The sequence below is a fragment of the Pinus tabuliformis genome, chromosome J (assembly GCF_031772625.1).
Source record: "Pinus tabuliformis cultivar Carrire ecotype Pingquan chromosome J, CPIR1, whole genome shotgun sequence".
In the NCBI taxonomy this organism is placed as follows: Eukaryota; Viridiplantae; Streptophyta; class Pinopsida; order Pinales; family Pinaceae; genus Pinus; species Pinus tabuliformis.
In genome coordinates this window covers 1,038,757,764-1,038,768,855 of record NC_142295.1, presented here as the reverse complement: position 1 = coordinate 1,038,768,855, position 11,092 = coordinate 1,038,757,764, and positions in this window count along the sequence as shown.

The following is an 11,092-nucleotide window of genomic DNA, read 5'->3' as shown; positions in this document are numbered from 1 at the left end:
GTCTTGGAAGGATCATGTTGAACATGTTGACAGGGTGCTACAATTATTGGAGGAGAAACAATTATATGCAAAAAGATCCAAATGTTTCTTTGGAGTACAAGAGGTGGAATATCCGGGTCATATTTTATCTCATGAAGGAGTTAAGGTAGACCCTAGCAAAATTAAAGCCATTAAGGAATGGAAAATTCCCACATCCATAAAGCATCTGCGAAGATTTCTCGGGTTGACAAGGTATTATCGCAAGTTTGTTCAGAATTATGCGAGAATAGCAGCACCTCTAACAACATTATTGAAGAAAGATGCATTTTCATTTTGTGGAATGTGATGCTTCAAGAAATGGAATTGGTGCTGTTTTGATGCAAGATGAAAGACCCATTGCTTTTGAAAGTCATCCAATCAAGGGAAATTTTTTACACAGAGCTATTTATGAGAAGAAAATGTTGGCAATACTACATGCACTTAAGAAATGATGACCCTACCTAATTGGAAGACACTTCAAGGTAAAAACGGATCATGATAGCCTTCAATACTTTTTAGAACAAAGATTATCCTCTGAAGAGCAACAAAAGTGTGTCACAAAGGTGTTGGGTTATGACTTTGAAATCATCTACAAAAAAGGGAAGCAAAATGTGGTGGCAGATGCACTCTCAAGAAAGGATGAGGATGTGGAAGCATTGTTGTGCGCCATTTCTATTATCCAACCAGATTAGGTAAACGAAGCAAGGGAGGAATGGAAGAATGAAGTTACAACAAGATTACAGTACATCTGATACATTTAGCTGGCAAAATGATTCATTATGGTTCAAATATCGCTTATACCTCTGTAAGAATTCCCAACTCAAACAAAAGATTCGTATGGAATTGCACACATCTCCCTTAGGAGGGCACTCAGGATTTTTAAAAACTTACCACAGGGTTACGAAGGAATTTTTTTGGGATGGCCTTAAATCGGATATTCAAAAGTTTGTGGTGGCATGTTTGGTTTTCCAACAAAATAAAGTTTAAACAATTAAGACCTCGAGTCTATTACAACCTTTATCCATTCCAGGCCAATGTTGGGAGGAGATTTCAATGGATTTTATCACAGGTTTACCCAAGTCTGAGGGAAAGAGTGTCATCATGGTGGTAGTTGACAGACTTACCAAGTATGCACACTTTTGTGCATTATCACATCCATTTAAATCCAGTACAGTTTCTACTGCATTTATGGAAACAATTCAAAAGCTACATGGAAACCCAAAGATTATTGTAAGTGATAGAAATCCCATTTTCACTGGAAATTTTTGGACAGAATTATTTTCTTGTCTTGGTACTCAGTTAGCTCATAGCTCATCTTATCATCCTCAATCTTATGGAAAAACTGAGATAGTAAACAAATGTTTGGAAGGATACCTTCGTTGCTTTGTATCTAATAAACAGAAACAATGGATCAAATGGTTGCCTCTGGCTGAATGGTGGTATAACACTTCCTTCCATACAGCAACAAAAATGACCCAATTTATGGCACTTTATGGATATCAGCCACCATCCATCACATCATATTTAAGAGAAAATTCTAAGGTTCAAGTAGTGGAACATCACATCGAACATCAACAACATGTCCTCCAACTCTTAAAGGATAACCTCATGTTGGCACATAATAGAATGAAACAACAGGCAAATCAAGATCGCAGTGAAAGAAGTTTTGATGTAGGTGATTGGGTGTTCCTATGGCTACAACCATATAAAAAAATGTCCCTCAAGCAAGCTAAGAAGGATAATAAATTATCACCAAAGTATTATGGTCTGTACAAGGTGTTGCAAAAGATTGGTACTATGGCATACAAATTGGAGCTTCCTGCAACTTCTCGAGTGCACCCAGTTTTCCATGTTTCATGTTTAAAGAAAGTTATAGGCGACAACCTCCCAATTCAAACAATATTGCCAAAACTTGATGAGGAAGGAAAAATTATATTGGAACCGGAAGCAGTCACAGAAACAAGAACTCGACAACTACGAAATCGATCAATTTCGGAGTATCTCATCAAGTGGAAGAACTTATCCACTGAAGATTCCACATGGGAGGATGAGAATTTTATACAAAAGCATCCATAACTACTCAAGCGTTGAGGACAACACTTTTTTGAAGGAGAGGGGCAAGTTAGGTCCCTATAATACTAGTGATTACCCCATTACTATTGTAGTTGTATCCCTTATTAATATTGTTGTGTCCCTATTGTCCCCATATTGCTATTATTGTGCCCCATAGAATCCCTTTATTTTTGTTTTTGTGGCTTTATATTATTATTGTTAGGCCGGCTGGGTTATAATGTGACTCCTTAGACTCCTATATATGGAAAGGAGGTTTTGTCATTTGAATCATCCAAGAATTTTTCGTTTATGTAATGTAAAGGAGGTTGCCCCCTCGAAGAGGCTGAATTCTAAGGCGTTGATCTATCTTTTCTATCTTTTGTGAGCTAGTTTCATAACACCAGATAACTGAATATTCCCTCATCAATAACTCATGTATGTCTATTCTGAGAAAGACCCAGTTGAGCTAAATGTCAAGGACAATGTACTATCAGTTGCATGTGTTTTCCTATAAAAGAAACTCATGCATGCTGTCAAGGTAAGGTTCCTTGAGGATTGCGCAGTCCTGACAGTGTGTTAGAGTAGTGTGTGAGGGCAGTGTGCCACTGGGTGAAGGAGATCATCCCAGAGGAACTGCACAAGGAAATAGGATCTTGGAGGGCAGAGGAAGGCTTGTGAGAAGCTTTGATTTCCTGCGACCATCCAGGAGGATTGTACTAAGATATAGCTAGTTGTGAGAGCTAAGGCTTTGTATAATTATGATGTATTTCCACCTTGTATGATAATACAGATAGTGGGGTTTTTAGTTGAGGCTTTCCCCAAAGTATTCTCATGTGTATTGTGCGATTAATTCTTCTTCTTTTGATTATATGTGTTCATCTCGATCTTGCTCAATCTTTAAGCTTCCGCAAACCAAATTGATAGTAGAAGTAGATTATAGTATTTTTCTTTAGTATATTGCATTATCGGGTTAATCTACATTCAGATTTTCTACATGGTCTTAAAGGTAGATTTGTAGAGAATTTGCAGAATTTCTACATGGTATCAGAGCTAAGTTTATTGGAGTTGTGAACAGTATGTTGAGAAGATAATTCGAAGTTTTAATTTCGGGGTTGCATGTGCAATCGAATTCATATCATACTTCAATTTAGATGGGACATTATGCAACTAATTGCCCATCGAAGAAGTCCAAGAAGGGATCCTCGGAAGGATCAGAAGGTGAGGCATTAGCCTCTCAATTCGAAATGGACTTTACCCTCATTGCATGCATGGTGTCGTCGATGATGGGTTGTGTCTGGTATATTGATAGTGGAGCCTCATTCCACATGACCGTTGATAAAATTTTATCAGTATCTTGGAGGAGAAAGACCTCAAGATGCACATAGAGATGGGTGACGATGGAAAGTATAGTGTTTCAAGAGTGGGCATGGTTGCTTTTCAGAGGGAGCATGGAGCTCCTATCACCTTGACAGATGTGAAATATGTGCCTGGACTAAAGAAGAACTTGGTATCGGTTGTGATGTTGGAGGACAAAGGCTACGATGTTGTCTTCAATAAGGGAAAATTTTTCCCTAGACACATCACCACGAGACAAGTGAAACAGATCGGTTCACGAATTAAGAACCTATATGCTATTAAGGTTCAAGATGCATGCAAAGCCTTGAGGAGAAAGGCAAATGTTAGAGACTTGGTGTTTGAGAGAGAGAGTGAATTACCTCTCAACATGCAGTCCCAAAAGAAGTCTCAAAAAATTGTGGAGGAGCCACAATTGGAGAAGTGGGTAGAGGGATCACATGCATCCATACCTCTAGGTGTGAGGGGGGGCGATGTGAAGTGATAGACCTAAGAAGGCTGAAATTGGGCAGGGTCCATTGAGAGGTTTTATCTCATGGATTATACCTTTCTACGGGAGCCCAAAGTACATGGTAGCGGGAGGAATCAATGGGATTGATGCAGTTAGAGATCAAAGTGACAGAGGTTAGAGCAGTTAGATACTAAAGAGTGTAGAGAAGCATTGACAATAGTGCAAAAAGGCAGATTCAATAGAAGTTCAGAGTTTTCAGTTGACAAAGGCAATAGCAGTCAGAGACTTTGAGGATAGAGGCATCATTCTGATTCAGGTTGGATGTTTTGTTTGTTTCTGGAGCTATTGGAGCAACAACACTAGAGATAAGTGTTGCATGCATAAAATTCCAAAGGTTCACGATCAGGATCGAGTTGAATTCATTTCTTGTTGAGAGGGAGTGTTGAAAATAACAACAAGAAATGATAAAAATAGAATCCAAATATTCCAATTTTAACTTTTCCTTGAATTAAAATTGTGAATTAATATCGAATTTAGTCTCACCAGCTTCTTGGAAATAATTAATTGATTCATTATGGATTAATTAGTTGGATAAATTCAAGTTAGAAGTCTTTCTGAAGTCATGCAACAGTTATCCCTTAAATTAAGGATATTATCCCTTAATTAAGGAGATAAGATTGAGTTATATTTGAGTTGTAATTAGTTAACTCAGTTTACTGAGTTAAGTCCAATTAAATTAGTTCCAAACTATTTGAGGAACTAATTGTGAGTTATCAGTCAGTTGATGTATGCATGAACTCAACTAGTGTACTCCAGATAACTGAAGATTCCCTCATTAGTAACTCATGCATGTCTATTCTGAGAACGACCCAGCTTCTTTTAACTGATCTAATAGATCATCTATGTGAGGAATAACAATTTTTTATTGTTATCTTATTCAGTGCTCAGTAATCAATGCACATTCTCCATGAGACATCTTTCTTTCTCACCAATACAATTGGAGACCCACATGTTGATGTGATAGGTCTGATGAACCCCTTCTCAAGTAGCTCTTGTACCTGCTTCTTGATTTCTGCATTCTCTAAAGCGGACAACCTGTACATTCCGATCTTAGGTAATGGAGCATCTTGCTGCAAATTAATATCATGTACTATTTCCTTTTTGGGTGGTAGACCTTTAGGTTCTTGAAATAGTATATCATATTCTGAAACAAATTTTTCTAAATCAACTTGTTGTTTAGCATCACAACCCTCAAAGACATTGGTTTTGTCATTTTTCTTTTCCTTTACAACCATCAGTAAAAATTGTTTGAATGAATTTACAATTCTTTTCATCTGCCCTGAGTTTATGAGAGTATAATTATTCTTGAGTTTATGAGCTCTTACAATATATTCGATTCCATCTTTAACGAGTTGATACTTGTTCTCAGCTCTATAGAAAATAACATACAAGTAAGGACTTCCTAAAATAATTCCACATATATCCAAAGGAACTATATCTAACTCAACCTCATCTACAAATGTTGACCCAAAAGAAAACCTAAGTTTACATTGTCTAGTCACTTGTAGCTGTGCTTTATCACATAACCAACCTAATGGATATGGCTTTTTGTGAGGAGTGGTTAGTAATCCCAGTTTATTTACAATTGCTTCAGAAATTAAATTTACTTGTGAGCCATTATCAAACAAAGTATCAATCTTTTGATGCTTGGAAATAACTTGAATATGAAAAATCTCATATCTTTTCCTCTCATGTTCTTCATTATCAGTATATTGTGCAGAATTACTAGTAGATGCTTCAGAATTTTTACCTTTTATACCATGTGGTTACGATTGTTGTTTCATCTCCTGAGTTTGACCCCAAATCCTTTTGAATAGCTGTAGCAATCTTCTTCTTCTTGCCCTAGAACATCTTGGGTCTCAGCTCCGGATGTAGGATCCAACAGTGTTCATCATCATGCCCATCCTTCTTACAGTGAGTGCATGAAGACTTGGTCTTTTGTACAGTATTTGGCTTCCTCTCTTTCCATTTCTGTTTTCTATTTTCCTTGCTTTTACTTGCGGTGGGTTTTGATGATCCCCCAACTTCTGGGTTCACATTCTTACCTCTAGCCTCTAGATGTGTAGCCTGAACAAATACCTCATCTATGTTAGTGGGATTAAACATGAGAATAGTGTGCCTTAAGTAGCTATATAGACCACCTATATACTTCAGCAGAGTTTCAGGTGAGTCTAAAGAAATTCCTAGAATCAAAGCTCTTTTCCTAAATTCCCGAGTGTAGCCTTGTACACTTTCCCCTTTTAATTGGCAAAGAGTTTGCCAGCTCATCATGGCTTGTGGCATATAGGCTAGTGGATAGAATTGCTTTTTAATTGCAAAAACAAATTCACTGCAAACAGAAAGAATTTTACCATGTTTCTTCATGTCAACTTGTGTCCTGCATTCCCACCATACCAAGGCAGTGCCTCGAAGGTGTAGGCTGGCCAGCTGAATATTACTCTTGTCTAAATCGATGCTCTGCACTCTGTAAAAAACATCAATCTGTCTAATCCAATTATCCAGCTTTTCTGCATTCAACTCTCCATCATATATCGGCAAATCAAATTTAACATCTAATTTAATCAAAGATGTTTTCTTTTTGTTTTCTGGGCTACTAGGAGGTGTGGGAAGTTTTTCTTCTTTCCCTTTGCCTTTAGAATGGTCATGGAGGAGAGATTCTTTTGCTCCTTTATCTTGTTTGGAGTTTGATGGATCTCCTTCTCTACCTTTCTTAAATTCTCTATACATTTCCTCTACCATGGCTTTCATGGTCATGAAACCATCCATGAACTGGGAGTCTGATTCCAAGGGACTTTCTTCTGACATTTTTCTCTTAGGATAGAGTTTTCCAATTTCAGGGTTAGCTTCAACCAATTCTTCTTCTCCTAATTTAATCTTTGATCTAATTAGCATTCAACAACAAAATCCAGCACAAGCTTGTCTAACCTTAGTAACCTAGATCTCTAATACCACTTGATCTGGAATTTATCCAGGACAAAGAATTAAAGGTATTACAGACTCATGTGCATGGATGTTCCTATGTTACTTTATGCAATGGATCGATAAGATTGCGAAATACATAGACACTGAGGCAGTTAGAGAAAACATAACAGGCAAACATATAAACACAACAAGTTTAATAAGGAGTTCACCCAATGCTCCTGGGCTACGTCTCCTGGTCCAGCCTTCAGTGGTGGCCTCTCTATTATGTTTTCAAAGCAGAGTTTTTACAACAGTGAGCTCAATTTGAGTCTCACTCAACAGATATGAATCAGTAGGACTGGAGTACATAGACTCTCCTTACTGAAACTTGACCTCTACTAGTCATAGTAGTATGAGCCCAATCTAAGACTCATACATGATAGGCCTATGCTGAGGAGCTCACTTGAACCTCTCAAGCTTTCTCTGGAGTACACAGACTCTCTGACTCTCTCTGGCTCTGTCTGGCTCGATGCTGCCTTCAGGTCAGCTCGGCTTCTTCTCTCTATTCTCTTCTCTTAGCTTCTGTATCTAACTAACTCTCCTCTATGTTGTCTCTGCTTCTGTCATTTCATGGCTTTAAAGCCAATTTGATTTCTGTCGGTTTGTTTCTGCTTCCCGGCATTCTGGTTCTTCTGCCCTTGTCTGTTTGAATTCCCCTGTTTTACGTCATCATCACTGTGTAACACTTCACAGGCAGGTGGCCACCTATTCTGTAACAGGTGAGTGTGTCAGGTTCCTTGGACCCATTTGAACGGTCATTATTTCCATTTTCTCCAAGACTGCCTGCAAAACACGAACCTTTTGCCAACTCATCGTCCACGTCGGACTTCAAATCCCATGTAATATTGCTTTATAACCCTGTCAAATCTGGTCATTTATCAGGGCGTGCCTCCGCCGTTGATCTGGCCCCCCCAAATCCTACTGTCATCATTCATATCAGGCGGGTAAGTAGCATGACGTTTACCTGTCCGATGTGAGTGCTTTTCTCTCTCTTCCATTAAACACATGTCACTCAATGTGTGGCATCGAGCGGGACTCAATTAAAACTACTTTCCACCTCGAGGCCTTCCGATATCCTGCTGGTTTTGTGGAATCCCGCTCCACGAAACCAAATTAATTACTTTTCTGCATTTCATAGTCATTTTGGGTCTGGGCGCTTGGGGCTTTCCTTCACTAAGGGGGACGCCCTGCGATACGTGATTATCGCTTTAGCGCTAGCACTAATCATGTATCAGAAACTACCCCTGTTTCTTGAATTAGCCTCTGGTTTTGCCAATTTGTGCTAGCGTGTTACCATGGGCCAATGGTCTGCACGCTCAACCGAGGGTCCTCATTGCTCCACGTTGATCACAGATTACAACTGTCACGAGGATTCCTTCTGATATCTTGATCTTTCTAAGACTTGAATTATTTGGAATAACTTGAAAGAGTTTATGAAAATTTAGAGAGTGTCCAGGATCCAATTCAGATCATGGCCTTCCCACTGAAAAATCTTTTGGACCACCAAAAGTTGGTCTTTAAGCATCCATCAAGTGAGGGTACTGATTCCTTGCTTGCCCAATTTCTATCCATTTTTCATTGCTTGGTTTTGAACATATGAGTCCAATCCTAAGGTATTCAACATCTCCTTTGCGTGTAGTTCTCACCTTCCGGTCCAAAACTGTATCTTCCTGTAATTCGTTAAGATATTTAGGAAACAAATCATCGATAGAAGGCAATTGACTCTACTCTTCAGGATCTTTAATCAATGAAGGTTCAAATAGGCTCAAGTTATCTACATTAACAACAGAGTAGATGTGCATGTAAGCTAGTAAATCAAGGCGAAAAACATTCTCACCAATTTTCTCAAGTATCTTGAAAGGTCCATACCTTATTGGCTCCAGCTTCTTACCTTAACCTTGCATTCTATCTTTGTTGGTATACAACCAGACTTGATCACCAACTTGGAAACTATGCTCCATCTGATGCTTATCATGCCTTGCCTTATACTTGGCTTGGCTCTTTTCCAGTTGTTCCTCTACTGCCTGGTGAATTTCTTGGATTTATTCAATGAACTTGGTTGTCTTCTCCACATCACTGTGTCCATCAACTGCTATGTCTTTACCAAAGACAAAGTCCAAGGGAGACCTTGGTGTGAAACCAAAACAGGTCTCAAAAGGAGATCTCTATGTAGAAGAATGTTTAGCTCGATTGTAAGCATGCTGCACATAACATAAATGTTCATCCCAAAGCTTGGGATGCTTGCTGCAATAGCCTCTGAGCAACTGGATCACTGTCCTATTGACCACTTCTGTTTGGCCATCTATTTGCGGATGAAAAGTTGTGCTCTTTTTCAGTCTGGTGTCCATCAATTCCCACAAACTTGACCAAAATTTCCCAACAAATCGGGTATCTCGATCAGATATAATGGAAGTGGGTAATCCAAAATGAACCCATACATGCTAAAAGAACAACTTTGCAATTTGTTCAGCTATAATCTATTTGTTACAAGGTATTAAAATACACATTTTGCTGAACCTATCCACAACAACATATAAATAGTCATGACCTTTCCTAGATTTAGGCAGTCTTCCAACGAAGTCCATGGAAACACTTTCCCAAGTATGAGAAGGAACTGGTAGTGGAGTGTACAAGCCTAGTTTTCTATTGTCGGGCTTGATTTTAGCACACATGGTACACCCTCTTACATATCTAGAAACCGTCTCATTCATTTTTGGCCAATAACAAAATCTTTGCAGCTATGCAACTATTTTACTTACATCAAAGTGACCTGATATTAGAGAAGTGTGTGCTTCTCGAATTATCTTTACTCTTTCAATTTGTGCAATGCATAACTTTCCAAAATGATACAAGAATTGGTCCTTAACATGATAATCCAATTCTTCCACTTGTTTGCCATGACTTAAAGTTGCATATACATCTTTAAAATCTATATCTTGAGCATATTGTTCAATGTAGCTTTCATGCAATACTGAATTATGCTTAAGTATAGTAGATGCATTTATGATTGGTCTGGACAACATATCTGCAACTTTATTGTGTATGTCCTTTTTATATCTGATGACAATATGAAACTGTTGTAGAAAATCCATCCATCTACAGTGTCTTGATTGCTACAACTTAGTTTGGGAGTGTAAATATTGAAGTGGTTGATGATCAGTATGTATAACTGTCTCTTTGCCCATTAAATAATGTTTCCACTTTTTCACAATCTGTACTAATGCATACAATTCTTTATCATATGTGGGATAGTTAACTACTACATAATTAAATGTCTCAGAATGATAACATATGGGTTTACCGTGCTGCATCAACACTGATCCCATGGCATAGTCACTGGCATGTTTCAATTTCAAATGGTCTTTGAAGATCGGGCAGTGCTAGTACTGGTGTTGTATTAATCTTTTCTTTTAAGGTGTCGAAGTCTTTTTGCTGTTTTCCTCCCCACTAAAACACCTTGTTCAATCCTGTTAAAACATGTAAGGGAGCTGCAATTAAGGAAAAGTTAGAAATAAACTTTCTCCAATACAATGCTGCTCCTAAGAAGCTTATAACTTCTGTAGCAAATTTTGGTTTAGGCCAGTTTACAATGACTACAACCTTAGAGGGATCTATCTTCAATTCACCACCCCCTACAATATGACCCAAATAATTCAAAGATTTTTTTCCAAATTCACATTTTGAGAGCTTAACATAAAGATTTTCTCTTTTCAAAACATCTAGAGTCTGCTTGACATGCTTTAAATGTTCTTCCCATTTTTTACTTAATATAAGAATGTCATCCAAATATACAATGACAAAATCATCAAAAAAAGGTTTGAGTACATCATTCACTACTCTCATGAAAGTAGCAAGAGCATTAGTTAAGCCAAAAGGCATAACCAACCACTCATACAATCCTTGCTTTGTTTTGAAAGCAGTCTTCCATACATCTTGCTCTGCAACACTGACCTGATGATAGCCACTATGTAAGTCCAACTTGGAAAAATAAACAACTTCTTTTAACTGATCTAATAGATCATCTATGCGAGGAAGGGGATAACGATTTTTTATCGTTATCTTATTCAGTGCACCGTAATCAATGCACATTCTCCATGAGCCATATTTCTTTCTCACCAAGACAATTGGAGACCCACATGGTGATGTGTTGGGTCTGATGAACCCCTTCTCGAGCAACTCTTGTACCTGCTTCTTGAT